Source organism: Tasmannia lanceolata, unplaced genomic scaffold (assembly GCF_043159265.1).
Source record: "Tasmannia lanceolata isolate RefF3 unplaced genomic scaffold, GAP_Taslan_0.1 ptg000013l, whole genome shotgun sequence".
NCBI classification, from domain to species: Eukaryota; Viridiplantae; Streptophyta; class Magnoliopsida; order Canellales; family Winteraceae; genus Tasmannia; species Tasmannia lanceolata.
This window is the reverse complement of record NW_027518690.1, coordinates 14,119,335-14,136,802: the sequence shown is the minus strand read 5'-3', so window position 1 is coordinate 14,136,802 and position 17,468 is coordinate 14,119,335.

Sequence of the window (17,468 nt, the reverse complement as noted above, 5' to 3'; positions counted from 1 at the left end):
ACGTCTACAATCTATATACACCGAATTTCTATGTATAACGCACATTTAAGAACGCATTAAGGTGCCTTGCCGTGGTTAATTTTTCACGCAATTTTCTTCCTTCCACGCCGAATGGTTTTCTTCAAAGGTGGAATGAGAGGAATGAAAAATTTTAAATATCTTGTGTTTGACCCAAAATAGTATGAAATGAAAGGAAGTCATAATCTTCTAAATGAAGGAACCAAAGCAAGTTGCATGCATGGCCTTATAGGGAAAACATCTTTTTGGTTTTTGTTGAAAACTGGTTTCTTGTCGTCCCAAATAGGTATTTTTTTATTATTAGGGAAATGATGTCTTCACTCCCTTGTTTTATTAGTGGCACTCTTCTCTTTGTTTTTAACGCTTCTAGTCTGCCAATAATTGTAACTCTTGGGCTCCAGGAAAAATACTTCTTGGAATGACTTTTCCTTAGGAAAGAGTTCTCTGCTGTGTTAAAGTATAAAATATTAAAAACGCCTTTCTCCAACAGCTTAAGCTTTTGAGGTAACCGGTAGTTTCACAGTTTGGCTAATCAATTATCCACATATATTTCCCCATACCCAAAGATTGGGCCGTTTGGATACACCGATTTTAGAATCCGGGATTTCTTCAAAATTGTAGATAGGAGAAACAGAAGAAGCGGACCAGCAGTCGGTTTTGACTCGTTTTTGAGTTCTCGCCCTTCTTTCCGTCAGCAAGAAAATAGCAGATCCTCCCATATTTTTAGGTTTTAGAAATCTTAGGATGTATGAGAGATTTTTAAAACCTGAATTTCTCACTTAAAATCCAAGAAACACTGTCAGGAGTCAGGACACCATATAGCAGCTCGATCATGAACCCTCTTTTACTCTGTTTTCAAACTAAAAACATGGATTCTAAAATCCACGAATCCAAAAGGCCCCTTGAGGCCCTGTCTGTTTGAGATCAAGACAACTAAGATGATAGACAACTGGGATGGCCATATAGACAACTTACTTAGGCATTAGATATGGGCATATGGATGCATAGATAGTTATTCGGGATGCTTTCTCTAATTCTACAACATAACTAGAAATAGATATATACATAAAAATAGATTGACAATTGACATAAGCCGGGTGTTGCAACCTGCCTAGATATTGATTGATAGATTGATGGATGAATAGATAGAATATCTTAGATTAATTGGGGCGGGCAGGGGCTGACTGCGAGCGAGTCAGAAGACCAGAATCGCCCGCATATCCCCCGCCCCCTCCCCCCGCGCGGACGGATAAAGAACCACCCTTCAACGTTATTCGTTAAGTTTTAAAGGCAAAGTAAAATGTTAAAGGGGGTTAATTGAAAAATGTCTCTATTTCTTATAACTAGCGTCAGTTATATATCCCTCTGCCATATTTGTATCTAAAACTTTTAGTGACGCTTTTATAGGGGCAGAAATACAATCGTTACTGCAATGATATAGCTATGATGATCATTTGTGACTTGGCTATAGAGTTAAGATGTAGCCAAAGAGGATTTATTGTAGTGACCCGAAACTACATTTAGGGCATGTGCTGGCAACATGAAATATTTGTGTGAGGAGCTGAGAAGGGGGGGAGGGGAGAGACTTTAGAGTGCACGAGCAGAGAGAGAGAGAGAGAGAGAGAGAGAGAGAGAGAGAGCACAAAAAATCCCTAAAAACGGAGGGAAAAATACGCAAATTCAAATTGGGTTTTTGTTTTTCCTGTTTTCCATGGACTTTTCATGCTTTCCTCAATCGCGATTTTGAAAGACAGTAAGTAGAAATACTTGGGGATTTTGAAAGAACGTATAGGAGTGTTTAAAGTTTGTCAGAATTGCACAAGGGAATTGCCAATCTGTTTCTGTTGTCAAATGATAGAAATTTGCTCTTTTTATAGAGCCTCAGGTATCTTTTCAGTCTAAAGAACACCTCTACAGGGCACCTTTCTAGAATGTTTGAAATCTGACCGTTAGATCGCACCCATTTATTATTGAATGGTTGTGATCGATCCTAGAAGTGATTGTTGAGTTGTGCAAAACCTTCCTCCAACCCCGTAACTGTTAGATCAACCATCTACGGTGCGGGACGCACCCCCTGGGCTCTTGATCGTTGGGGGAAGGGACACAGCCCATTGGATCACATTTGCTGACGTTGGTGTACTAGGCCAACCGTTAGGCCCAACCCAACCGAACCATTCGGCCCACCCATCCGACCGATCCACCTTTATCTTGATCCAACGGTCCAGATCAAATCTGGAAAAAAAATTAAAGGCTCCAATTGCTCCTCTCGACAATGCGTACGCCACTATGCGCCCTATAGCCCATTGCCCACGCGTGTGCGAACGGTGCGCTGCCCCGTCTTACAGGTCCACCCATGGGTTCAACCAAACAAGTAGTAGAGAAGGGTAAGGCATTATAAGCCATTCTCTTTCCTTTTTCTCATTCGGTAAGGGACTATCTTTTCAACTACACTTCTACATCATTTTGTACCCAAATGCTTTTGATGAAAATATTTTCCAAAAACACTAAAATATGCAAAATACATGATTTTGAAAATCCAAAATCACTAACACCTTTCTTAGCAATTTGGTTGAAAGATGATTTTCATTGCACCCCATCTTTCTACCTATTCGACCTTATCTCCTTTCTACATCTCAATATCTCATCGTTCCACATATTCCACCTTATCTCTTTTCTACAATCCATTACCTTCCACAAAAAAAAGAAGAAAAAAGCAAATGTACCCTCCATACTCTTACTCTCTCTCTCTCTCTCTCTAACTTGACTTAGAAAATTCCCATATCCAGCTGGTGAGTGCACAAAGATAACTAGAGGATTTATACTCACTAGACCCCACGAACGATTATTGCTTACTGCAAACCACGCGCACGTTAGCACTTGTTTGTGGGCACTTTTGCCTTTTTCAGTAACGACTTTTGACCATAAGTTATGGGAGTTAGATTCTTTACTTCTTGTCATGCACGAAGGCTCTCAATGCGTACGTAGAAATTTCGTATACCGCGTTGCATGATCTTCAAAGCTAAGGCTAATGATATTGGCACTACCATGTTTTGATAATGGCATTAACTCACCTTGTCTTTTTTACTTTATGTCGTCATAAGCACAGTATATATGTACATGTCACAAGTCATAGGTCAAGCGAGTAACGCTGGAAAACATTTGCCCCACGACATTCCCCGACCCCATTAGGCAGCTTTATAAGGTAAAAATAAAGACAATAAGGGTTAATGAGCTTAAATTTAAGCTACTAATACTGTCATGTTTTGATGATGGCACTGGCATCACTTTGTCTTTTACTATCTAACCAGTTGTCAAAGGTTATCACAATTTCCAAAAAAAAAAGCTCTTGGAAATAGGGAAAATATTTGATTTCAAAAAAAGAATGGAATAGGGAAAATAGACACCATAGTGGAATTAAAGGGCGTAAATTTAGGAATATTTTATTTATTTATTTTGACTCGATCAAATTGAAGTTTCTACTTTTTATATATAAAGTTTTCATTCTAATTTTTTCCAGGAATCAGAGTGTCAATCAAAATAGGATGCCGATTCCAATTCCTGATTCGACAATCCAAACAAGCCCAATACTTCATTAAGACGGTGGCCAACCCTCATTAAGGCTCCGTTTCTTTCGACGTAAAACTGGATGTAAAATTTGTTTTATGTTGAAAAAATGAACACAAAACAAATTTTACGTCCAGTTTTACATCGAAAGAAACGAAAATGATACTCCCACACCCTTAATTCTATAATGGCACTGCATCCTAAACATTTTACTAATTTTGAAAGGGAAATGATATACTCGCCTTTTTTTATTTGGGACAGTCCCCTCTAGAGTAAAACAGTAGTCATACATACACTAGAGGGTGCTGTCCCAAGTAACAAAAGGGGGAGAATATATCACTTCCCATTTGGTTAGTATTCTCAACAAACTTTAAAAATTATAAAGATTAGAAGTGGAAATATAATGTGATTTTTGCCAAAGAAGTCTTCTACTTTGCTGTATTTGCAAAAAGAATCTTCTAGTTTGACAATTTCCAAAAGAGTTGTTTGCACGTTGGCATCAATTTGTGAGTGAACTCCAGCCGATTGTTTTTAATTCATTCGTAAAAGACCAAAATGTCCTCATATTCGAAGACAGATTTCCTTGCAAAAAGACCAAAATACCAATGACGGTCAATGATATGTTTTGAATGAAGGCTGTGGTAATATTATATATATATATATATATATATATATATATATATATATATATATATAGAGAGAGAGAGAGAGAGAACATTTCCTACACACTTGTGTAGGTAAGTTACCTACACACTACCTTAAAATACAGTGGGGGCCCACATTGTTTGGGTGATCCAAACAATTCATTTGAATGGTCCTTACATAGATAGGGTGTCCACAAAAAATCAGATCCACAAAAAGATCATCCCAACCCTACGATTTGTGGAGGTAAAATGGACGTGTATAAACCTTCACAAATTAGTCCATTTTTTGCCTCCATAGTTTGAATGGTTAGGATGATCTTATGGATCTGATTTTTTGTGGACACCCTATCTATGTGAGGACCATTAAAATGCATTGTTCGGATCACCCAAACAATGTGGGCCCCCACTGTATTTTAAGGTAGTGTGTAGGTAACTTACCTACACAAGTGTGTAGGAAATGTTCTCTCTCATATATATATAAGGAAAATGATTGTGAGCTTGAAGCTCATATAGCTTATATGAGCTTGAGGGCCAAAACACATGTGGGTCCACATTGTTAGGATGATCCAAAGCATTCATTTGAAAGGCCCTTGCATAGATAGGGTGTGTACAAAAAATCAGCTCCTTAGGACCATCCTAACCCACCCAAAAATGGAGGGCAAAATGGACAGACATTGTTTGCCACAAATCTGCCCATTTTTGCCCTCCGCTTTTGGAGGGGTTAGGATGATCCCATGTAGCTGATTTTTGGTACACACCCTATCTATGATGGGGCCTTGCAAATAAATGGTTTGGATCACCACAAAAAATATGGGACCCATGTGTTTGGGCTCTCAAGCTCATATAAGCTATATGAGCTTCAAGCTCACAATCATTTTCCTCATATATATATATGAGAGAGAACATTTCCTACACACTTGTGTAGGTAAGTTACCTACACACTAGCTTAAAATACAGTGGGGGCCCACATTGTTTGGGTGATCCAAGCCATCCATTTTAAAGGCCCTCACATAGATAGGGTGTCTACAAAAAATCAGATCCATAGGATCATCCCAACCCTACGATTTGTGGAGGTAAAATGGATGTCTTTAAACCTTCACAAATTAGTCTATTTTTTGCCTCCACAGTTCGAATGGTTAGGATGATCCTATGGATCTGATTTTTTGTGGACACCCTATCTATGTGAGGGCCTTAAAAATGAATGGTTTGGATCACCCAAATAATGTGGCCCCCACTGTATTTTAAGCTAGTGTGTAGATAACTTATCTACACATATGTGTAGGAACCGTTTTCTCATATATATATATATATATATATATATATATATAAAAGTAAAGCTGAATGTGGGAAGCTGAGCATGCGCCACGTGTCACGCCCACATTCAGCTTTACACCGAATTTCTGTGTATAAGAACTATATATCTATTACTTATATATAAAGCTGGATGTGGTACGCTGAGGGTGTGCCACGTGGCACCCCTATGCAAACCGCATTCAACCCTATTTTTTTAATGCAAAAAAACCAAACCGTTGTGGCTATTCGACAACGGGTGTGGCTTTTCAAAAACGTTTTATAACTTCCCTGTTGTGGCTATTCTCACTTCTACAGAAAAACCCTAACCCTAACAGTTCCTCTGGAGAAAAACCCTAATCCTATTCAGGTACGAGAGACCCCTCCTCCTTTTTATTTGGTAAAAAAAACATTTAAGTAACATTTTTCAAAGGAATTAAGAAATTTATCCTGATTGGGTTTTTTGAATTCAGAGAATGACTAAACCTTATCAATCACGTTGAGAACAGATTTGGGTTTGTAACAGAAACCTAAATTTTTTACCTGAGAGTAGACAAAATTAAAGCAGCATAACCTATCTTTACACATCTACATCCCTTTGATTCCTCCCACTAAATCCTCAACATCTACAGAACCCAAATCAAACCTGGATCACTAAAAGGCGTTAGCAATCCTCCAAACGTCGCTCCATCTCCATGCCGTTGTCGGATTTGCTCTCCCACAATTCCAGTGGAATCTGTCGAAGAATCGCGAGCGACGCTGCCGGAAATACGTCCGAGGCAGAGCGTTCCTCCTGAACCTTCTTCTCTAAGGAATTCAATAGATCTAAAATTTGCTCGGATAGATAGTAGGGTAAATTATTAAAAAAATGCAAAGCTTTTGTGAAATTGTGAATGAAGGGTGGGGTTTTCAAATTCATCAGAAAAGGGCTGTTAGGTACGGTTGGGAAAGGAAGATTACTAAAATACCCTTCCATCCACTTTAACCTCTCGTTTTACCCTTTTACCCTCTTTCAGTCGTTTTCTCCATTTTTCACTCGTTTTTTTTCACTCGTTCTCTCCCTTTTACCTCGCCGGCGGATACTATTCTTGCCGGAAAGCTTGCATACGCGTCGGAAAGTTTAGCTTGTCGCCGGAAAGTGTAGCTCCTCTTGCCAAAACCACTACTTCAACTCTCCCAAGGTATTTTTTAAACCATTTAATGTAGGGTTTCATTTTTTGGGTTTTCTTCTTGGGGTGTTGGGTATGAAATACTTGGAACCATTATTGAAATTGTATAAAGCTATAATTAGTTCCTGTGTTAGGGTTTCAAAATGTTTCACTTGATTTCTAGTTTATCCATGGTTTGCAAAGGGTTTCATTTTGTTGATTTTCATTTTTTTAGGGTTTTGATGGATTGAAAGAAATATATTTTAGAAACCAAATATTTTCTTAGTTTCCATGTTTTTGACTATGGTTTCGAAGGATTTAATGTAGGGTTTCTATGTTTTGAAGGGTTTCATTTAGGGTTCGAAAGGGTTCCATTTGTTTTGAAAGGTCTAACTGTGGTTTGTTAGGATTTCATTCATGATTTGTAGGTTTTGAAGGGTTTCATTTTGGTGGCCAAGGGTTTTATTTTTGTTTTCAAAGGGTTTCATTTTGGTGGCCAAGGGTTTTATTTTTGTTTCAAAGAGTTTCATTTGATTTTGTTGGGAGAAGGACCGTTATCGATTTCGTTTTGCACTCTTTTGACAGAAGGGAAAGAGGCATAACCATTATTTTTGGGATTTTTGAGACTTTCGAACCCTTGAAATCAGTAAGTATGGTTCCAAGGATCCTTGTAAGCAGTGATTTTGATTCCAACTGTCTAATAGTGTGTTTGAAGTGGTTCCAAGTCTGAAAATAGTGGTTCCTATTGTTCCTAAAATAGTGGTTCCTATTGTTCCTTCTGTGGAAATAATTATCCCAATTGTCAATTTTGGTTCAATTGTGGTTCTAACTATTTCAGGTTCGAACCCTCATATTTGTGGTTCCAAGGATTGTTACGTCTTTCTCTAGGATTTTCCTATGGTGAAAAATGGCTACTTCGAGGGAGCTAACCTCCACGAAAGAGTATACTTTTTAGGAGAAGAAAGTTGTATGTCTTTCATTCATGAGAAAAGAGTTTAAGTACAATACAATTATCCAAATGACAACTACGACAATTGACTCCACGTACTAGTAACATGACTCCATAACTGACACCACAATGACTCAAAACAAACTCCATTACATACATGGGACTGACCCTACAGAAAATAACTAAATAATTGGTACAGATTGTGCACGTACCACTCCCCTCCACTTCAAGCAACCTTGTCCTCAAGGTTTGAATCTGGAAACTTCTTCAATAGATCATGGTAGTGCTCCCATGTTGCATCTTCAATTTCAGCTCCTTGCCATTTCACTAGCACTTCAGTCATGGTTCGATTCCCACTCTTCAGAACTCAACGATATAAGATGATTTGAGGTTGAGGTTGGATTAATCCCTCATCAGTAACTGGTGGCAGCGAGGTCTGTGTTGGAATGTTCTCTCCCAACTTCTTCTTGACCAAAGAGACATGAAAAGAAAATACTGGGTTGACTGAAGAAGGTCAATGGCCTCCCTTCTTGCATGAGGACACCACCCACCCCTTTTCCTGAAGCATCATAGTCAATGGTGAAAGGTTTGGAGAATTTGGATAGAGCCAACACTGGGGGTTCAGCCATTGCCTTTTTGAGGTCTTCAAAGGCTTCCCTTGCTACATCGGACCATTTGAAAGAATCCTTCTTTAGCATAGCCGTCAAAGGTGCTGCGATTTTACCATAATCCCTTATAAATTTCCGATAATACCCACCTAACCCCAAAAAACCCGCGTAATGGTTTAGTTGAAGTAGGTAAAGGCGAACTAAGTATGCAAGAAATCTTGTTTGGGTCAGCAGGTACTCCTTCTCTTGATATTACATGACGAAGGTACTCCACTTTGTCACAACCGAACCTACATTTAGAGTCCTTTGCATAGAGCTTGTGAGATCTTAATAATTCCAAGGTGGTACGAAGATGTAAAAGGTGTGCATCCCATGATTGGCTGTACACAAGTATGTCGTCAAAGAAAACGAGAATAAACTTGCGTAGGTAGGGTTTGAATACCTCGTTTATCAAACCTTGAAAAGTTGATGGTGCATTGGTGAGCCCAAAGGGCATTACAAGGAACTCGTAGTGGCCTTCATGAGTCTTGAAGGCTGTCTTAGAAATGTCGTTTGGATGCACTCGAATCTGATGGTAGCTTGAACGAAGGTTAAGCTTGGAGAAGATTGTGGCACCATGCAACTCATCCAACAATTCTTCGACTACAGGGATTGGGAACTTGTCTTTGATAGTAGCCTGATTGAGAGAACGATAATCTACGCGCATACGCTAGCTTCCGTCACTTTTTCTCATTAGCAAGACAGGTGAGGATAAGGGGCTTTCGCTTGGTCGAACTATACCATGCTGTATCATCTGTCTTACTAACTTCTCAATTTCTGATTTCTGACAATGAGGGTATCTATATGGCCTAACAGTGATTGGCTGAGTTCCATTAAGCAAAGGAAATATGTGGTCATTTGGCGTTGAGGTGGTAGTCCTTTTGGTTCTCCAAAGACATCTTGGAATTCAGCCACCAATGTCTTGAGATTTGAGTTGGGATTTACTTGCAGCAGACTCCCCTCCACACTAAATAATTGGAGAAGTAGTCATCTTCTTTCTGTTTTAGAAGCCTTCTTGATGCCATCCCCAGTAGTGACAGTTAGCTCTTTTGTCACCTCACCCTTAAATTGGTGAGTCGTCCCATCAATTGTAAATTGCATAGAGAGATTAGCAAAATCCCACAAGAATGGGCCAAGGGTCCTCAACCAATGGGCTCCAAGAACCACATCACAACCTCGTAATTGTAATAAATAAAAATAAGTGGTTATGGGAAAACCTTGTATGATTATAGTAACTCCCAAACAACAGCCTTCACTTGCAAGCTTTTCTCCATTCGCCACCATCACCCTGAAGTGGCCACCCGAACTAATTGGTAGTCCCACCTTACGAGCAATACTCGGATGAAGAAAGTTATGTGTACTGCTGGAGTGAATCAAAACCACCATTTGATGTTGACCAATAACACCCTTCAGTCTCATAGTTTGAGGCGTTGGTGCACTCGCAATGGCATGTACTAAAATTTCGGGGGCGGGATCTCCTTCAACATTTGCTGCATCAATGGCTTCGAAATTGGCATCTCCTTCCACTTCCTCCAGTAAAGGTTCCTCGGGATCAGCACCATCAACTAGACAAAGTTTATGAGTTTTACATCGATATCCGGGTGGTAGTCTTAAGAGAAATATACCATTTTTTTACTTTTTCTTTCTTACTTTCATTTTTTTACTTTTGACACTGTTTTTTTTTTTACCGTTATCTTCTCAAACGAGCCCCTCTTCTCGGTGGAGAAACGAGACTTCTCACCGTCGTACGTCGGCGTGAATCTCGCTGACGGACGACCTACTTGCCGGAAAGCATCCCCTCTTGTCGGAAATCAGTTTCGTCCAATATAGGAAGGTAATTTATAAACATTTCATCTAGGGTTTTGTTAATTTTGGGTTATTTTCATGATGGGTTGGATCTCACACACCACGAACCATATTCGTTGGTATCTGAACCTGTTTTAAGTACCTCTTTGGTAGTTTGTGAGAGGGATTTGCATGAGTAGGTAGTTTTGAAGCCTTTGAAATGCTTTACAAGGGGTTTCATTTGGATGGATTTAGAAATTTTAGGGTTTTAATGGGCTCGAACCATTAATTGTTAGAAACAAAATATTTTGATATAGGGTTTATAGGTTTTCATTGGTTGGGCTTTGATTTTGTGTTTCAAAGGGTTTCGTTGAGGGCTTTAAATGGGAACAATGAGTAGGAAAATCAGAGGAGATCTAAATCCCAAGGGTAGGAGAGAAGAGTATGGGCATGGAATAGTCCTGACCAGTTTCCAATCATGTCTTTTTATAAAGTCCCCTCTCCTCTTGGGCAATCTATCACCTGGTGCGAAAGTGCGGCATGTCCATATCCCTGAAAGAGGAGAAGCTTTCAGTTCCTGGGAGCAAGAAATAACATTCTAATTTGCAATCATAACCAAAATAGGAAGATCCATCTGGGAAATTGGTGAACTCTTGTACGAAGGCAGCATAGGTGATGAACCAGTTCTTCATTCATTGTTCAATCGTAAGAGTTGTTAAATTTAAGAGATTAGTTTTTTTTATCAATCTTTCCGCATGAGATGATATTTCATCAGTAGGATGGTTGAGAGGGCCACTAACCGTATAAGAAGGCGCATCTTTTGGAAACTATATCAAATGCTATTATGTCATTTTGTTCAAAAACTTGAAAAGAGAACGGAAGATCGTTTAGCGATAAAGGCACATCCTTAGTGGAGATGAAGATGTTAGTAATTCATAGGAAATTGTGAGGAAAGGGATTAGAGACATCAACGTACAAGACTTAGAACAGAAATAGATGATGCAGCACAAAGTCATAAGTCCTTCAAATAAGAAATTGGAGAAGGAAAGAAAAGCTCTCCATGGTGAAACTCATGATAAACCACGGCCCCAATTCCTCAATAGTGAAAAAAGGTGAAGAAGAAGAATTAAAATACCAAAAGAAGGGCTCACTGATAAAATAAGAAATGTCGCAGAACTTTTGGGCACACACGTCTTTTTTGAGGGAGGGGGATACACTCAAACAGAAGGAAGAATTTATGGAGTTACATAGAAGGACAAAAAATGTATTCCCAATCACAAAAGAGGAGATGAATCCAGTGTTAGGGTGGAGGAATCAGAGTTCAACAAAGAACCATCTTTAATGAACATTCTGAAAAATAAGAGAAATTTACTACAGAATGCTAGAAATTGTCTTTGAAGATCATGATGAGAGATGTGTAGGAGAAAAAGCATTTGTTGTTTTGATGTGTTTCTTTCACTCTGCATGAAAATAGCAAATATACGAGAAGATCTTATGGCCATGGTGGTGGATAAAAATAAAGTGACAGAATTACTGAGGAAGGTGAAGCTCTGGGACTTTGATTCCTCAATGAATCTACAATTTTTTATCAGAAAGGCATGGCACCTAAGTAGAAGGTTGTAGAAAGGATGAGTCATGAATCATTAAATCGGATCCGGAGAAGGAGATGTTCAAGGAAACCATGGAACAAGAAATGGACAAAAATTAGGGGGGGTGGAAACATGGAAAGAACCTGTAATCGACGCACTCACGCTCAACTTTGAAGAGAGCTTGGTTGGAATTTGAGGACATCCAGAATTGGGGTATTCAGGAATTACATAGGAAAACTCAAGTTAGTTTTCTTATAAATAAGGTGGATGCTAGAGTATTATTGGACGGTTTACAGAAAACGACGTGAATGCTAGAGTATTATTGGATGAAAGAAGTTAGGCAAAAGATGAGTAGTCAAATAGGATTGAAGTAATTATAAGAAAAGATCATGTCATTAGTACTCAACTCAACTCAACTAAGCCTTTGTCCCAAACTAGTTGGGGTCGGCTAATGAATCCTTTAGAAAATTTTAATGAAGAAGGTGAAAGGATCTACCCCGCTCAAATTGACTAAGTCTACTCGTGACACTAGTTGGGTTCGTGTACATGGATAATTTTCTTCCATTCTATCCTATCCAAGGTCGGTTTGGGGTTTATTTTGGGTTTTAAAGGGTTTAATTTAGGGTTTGAGAGGGTGTAATTTATGGTTTCAATGGCTTTGAATGGTTTAGGTTTTTGTTTAGGGTTTGAATAATCCATGAGAGCATCTGGCGACTCCAATACAGAGCTGAAGGGGTGATGGAAAACCACTTGGAGTTGGCAACGTGTTTCCTCCGCAGAAATCTGTCAATATGAAATGCAATGGTATGTATTAATTGTTGTTTGTGGTGACGAAGAACCAATGTGGGGGAAAGCGATGGCATTTTGCAAGCCTGGTTTTTTGGATGGGGCATCTTTCTAGAACCTGAATTGAGCGAATGCCCCTGGTTTGATGCATCTATATGGTGTGTGGTGGTGGAAAGGAGGGAGGGGGAGGGAGAGAATGTTGATAGTAAATGTAAATGTATAGTGATATCGGATATGTTGCTGCTTATTGTGATTTAAGGGTGCATCTGAGCACACCTAATAGATCTTTAACATGCGGAATGCATTTTAAAATGTAAATTTATTATCTTAACCTGAATCTTCTTCCCTCCATCTTACCGTGAACTTTACTGATGAAAACATAACCATGCCTACCTGCTTGGGTTGCATGCAATTAACGGGGAAAAAATCCCGGTTCCTTTCATCATTTGATCTGTGGACTGGAGATTGTTGAAAGAAGACACTTCAATACTAGTTTGTATGCATCATTGAAGTTGAACTTGGACATTTTTTTAAGTATGCCATGGTGCTTGGTACCCTGGTAAATCTAAATTCTTAAATTTTTTCTGTCCAGGTTACTTCTCACATGTTCTTTGGAGAACCCTGACTCGAGCAGTTTCACACGATTCTTGTCCTTTGACTGTCTATGTTGCTACCTCTTGTAGACACCCCATTTTGACCATTGTTATGAAGCTCAAATGGCTTTGATGTTGGTACCCCATTATTCGAGCCTTGAATTGTTGTCTTTGATACCTCGCGCTTAAGTGTGCAATTCAGGTCATCTCAAATTAAAATTCTTATGAGAAAATGAGCTTAATCGGCCCGAACCCGATTCAATTTTATGTTAAAAGCATAGCTTAAATCCCAGAAAATTGGCATGAGTGGTTCCCGAACCCATGTTTGGGGTGTAGGACGAGCTTAAGTTGAAATATCATAGAAGTGGGGTGGGATATCCATCAGGAGAGTGCCAATACCAATCCTTTGTGTAGCAAAAGAGTGTTTAAATGTTAATCCTTTTCCCTTACCCAAGGTCACCCCTAGCCAGGAAAAAGGATGTCAAAATTCATGTAAAGTGGCTGTCCCAGGGAAATGGAGGGGGTGTATTAGTATAGCATTTCCCTTAAAAGGGAAACGAATTAGGGTTTGAGGGGAGCCTCATTTTTTCTGAAAAAAGAGGAGGGGGGCAGCCGCATAAGAGAGAGGGAGAGAGAGAGAGAGAGAGAGAGAGAGAGAGAGAGAGAGAGAGAGAGAGAGAGAGATTTCGGTCTTCTTCTCCGGCGATTCCACTGGAAATCCGACGAGCTCCACACCTCGCCGCCACCATCTGCACCTTGGCACCACCACCTCCACGAACCCCATCTCCGGCCGAAGCTCCACCCTCATCCCATCACCACCACCAACAACCACCTCTAAGTTCCGATTGGATCTTCAACCCAAACCCACCACCCTAACTCCAGTCACACCTCCACCATAGTTGAAACCCATCTCATTTTTTTTACCTCTGCAATCTCCCACCTCCACTCCTCAAAACCCCCAATCCGACCACCAACCGCCACCATCTTCTACCTCTGTAACCCACAGCCAAAACCCCCAATCCGACCATCGCTCCAAAACCCATTTCGTTTTCCCATTCAAATCCCAAACCCATCTCCTCTCCTCACTGCCACCATCATCTTCATCTTCTCCTTCATTTTTCTCTTCGTCTCTGCAAAAAATCCCAAAACCCATTTCCACCACCACCAACCATTTTCGCCACCTTCACAGCCATTTTCTCCGGCACCGGAACTCTTCTATGCCCAATATAACCCCATCTTCCTCCATGAAACCCATTTCATTTAATAATTTCCAAACCCTCTTCTCAGACCTCCATTTCCCCCAATATCTAACCCTCCCTAAAATCCGATCATTCCCCCATCTCAAACCCATCTCAGCCACACCCCATCACCATCTCCAACAGCAACCCTCTGCAAAACCCTCTTCTTAAACCCCTGTTTACAGCCACCATCTCCATCTTCAACCTTCTATCAGTCACGCTATTCGGCATATTTGCTCACTGTAAGTAAAACTAGCTTTCTTAAATTTCTTGATTCATTTTCTGTTTTGTGATGCTCTGGTCTTCTTGAAGGTATTTTATGATGGCTTGATTTTTCTCAATGTTTCATGTTTGCTTTGGATAAGAAGTCACCATAGGCATAAGAGATTGTTTTTTTACTGGAATTTCTCAATCCATGTTCCCTTGGTTATCAAAGATGAGGTTTCCCAAAGACTGTTTTGATTTTCATTGTTTAGGGAAAGGATAAAGTGGAAATTGATTTATAAGGCTTTGTTCTAATTTCAACTTTTCATGAAATAACTTCTCTGTAATGGATTCTTCTCTCAGCTCTCAGTCAGGGATTTTGTTTAATTGGCTCTATTCTGATTTATCTCATTGTTTAAAAATGGAAGTAGAGCAAGGTTTTCACTATGTTTGGTTCACTGGATGATATGAATTCATTAGGATAAGATCATTGAATGGAATGACCTTTGCTACTGAAGTGATCCGACACCCTTCTTTACCTTAGTGGAGTTGCGCAACAAGAATAGTGTTTGGGCGCACTCCTAGTCTATGTAGTTTTTATAATATGAGCTTGTCACTGCTCCTTTGAAAACTGCCCCTGATTTTCCAGGTTTATTATCGTTTGATCCGACAGCCAACTCGAGATAGTGCTTGTTTCCTCGACCAAATTGTAATGCCTAAATGCACTTTTGGGATGATGTAGCTCTGCTTCATCCGAGCTTTACACTGTTTTCTATATATCAGTCGTTTTGCTTTTAAATCATTGGTATATGTGTTGAAAGCATTTCTAGTATTTTGTTGGGCATCTGTCCTTCATGATGGTGGTATCATAATCAAATGGAAAATGAGCTTGGTGTCTTCTGTTTCATATCTTCTCTGGTGCATCGTTCCTTCTAAATGGGACAGTGTGGTCTAAGAGTCTAACACTCAGTTTTGTCACTCCCTGATCCGTCTTTTGAGATTATGGGTGTGCATGTCCAAACAATATAGAGGTGAATTTTGTCCCTCATGTCAATTGAACCTTGAGTTTTCATGAGCTTTTAATATGTATCCATGTGTCTGAGTTGGTTTATTTGATATTAAATGATGAACTTTTGTTCTCTTGTTGGTTTTGGGTTATGAGCATTTGAGGCTTTGATTGTGAAAATAATTAAACCCTTAGGTAATTGTCTTGTTAGAAAAGCCACTTCAAATTTTGATTCATTACTTGGGCCCAATTCGTTCTGAAGTTATTTGACGATGTTGATTGAAATGGTTGGATACAGTTGGATTCGGGCTTTTGTTCCGGGTGTTGAAACTCACATTTTGTCTTGACTGGGTTTGCATGTTGGAGTGGCGTGAAGAGGGGGCATGATGTGTAGGTCTCACCCGTTGGATTTATTTTCCCAAAGCTGAGATCTCGGGTCGCCTTTGAGAGCTCATTCCGAGTACCTTTTCCCCCTCTTAGATTTTAAGCAATTGGCTTCTTTTCAGTGGAATCGCAGGATTTATCCTCTCTGCCTTGTTATGATCCACATCATTTTCTCTTTATGATTGATAGGAAAGTAGAGAATGGCCTTATTCTTTCTTAATCCCGAGAGCGTTTTACTGCGGTGTGTTTGTGTCAGAAAGAGGGGTGTAGGGGGAACTTAGATGCGGCTTCTTGATATAACTTTTCATCATGGTTTGGGTTCCTTAATGCGAATATCTGAATTACACATACTTTTGGGTTTGATCCTATAGTTTCTTGGCTCCCATAATTTTGTGTTCTTATCAAGGTAATAAGATAAAAAGCATGGGATTTCAACTAACTGGCGGTTTGAGGACTATGATGGGGCTACTCGGAGCCCCTCCTTTTTATCTTTTCCCCTTCGGGTTTTGGTATCAATATTCGGGTTTATTTGGGATTTCTTGAGCAAACCCTTGTCATCTTGATTTTCCATTAGAGCTTAAGTTTTTCACAAGTGTTTGGCATTTCCACCGATTTTTGGGAATTTTCCTCTTGGGGTTCCGGCGATGACGGAATATTTCTTGAGCCAACCTCTTGCCCTTCTTATCTTTTTTCCCCATCTTAGGGTGTTCAAGGGTTTGAGGGTTTTCCTTTCTTTCCGGGACTATTCTTTGCATGTTCCTCGGGATCCTTTTCGAGTTTCGGGATTCTATCGATTTAGTAGTTCTTCTTATAGAGTTTTGTCTGTCCCCTTTTGATTAGAAGTTTACCCTTTGGGTTAGAGGTTTTTTCTTCTCTCGTTTATTTAGGGTTTTCCCTCGCAGGTTAGAACTCGTCTCTTTTGGTTGCTGGCTAAGCCTCGTCAGCTTTTGGTCATCTCTTCGAGATTATTTTTCTCGTATCGGAATTTTAGTTCCCTCGTTTGTCTTCTTTCCCCCAAGGCTTTAAGGATCCCGTTTCCCTCTTTAATACCCTACCGTGATATGGTGGGTATAGAGGCTCTTCTATCGGATCCCCTTTAGCCGAAGGGTGTTAACACACTTTTTAAACGTCAAAAATATAAAAACACATAAAAAATATTTGAAAATATCAAAAATATTTAAAAATCTTAAAAAAATCTAAAGTGTTGAGTTTTATAGTGTATTAGGAAAGTTCTTTTCGAACTACGTTGGCTTGATCCTCTTTCACGAGGTACGTAGTGCAGCTTGGGATCATTATCCCAAGTCCAGCCAAACTTTGTAAATAAATCATTTAACCCTTTTAAAAATACCAAAAATCTTCCAAAACATTGTTTTTCGAAAAAAACCTTCCTCTAGAGTTAGGACATTGTCCTAGATAGAGAGTTTTAGAGTTAGGGTTTTGTCTTTGACTTGTTGTGTGCTTGTTTGTGATTGTTTTTAGAGTTAAGGGTTTGTCCTAGAGTTATAGGGGCGCCTCCGTCCGGTCAGTTGGCGATTCACATCGCCGACTGATGACTAGAATATGATGCGTTAGTCAACCCTTTATTTTCCTTAGGAAATACAGCCTAGTTACACATAGGTTGTA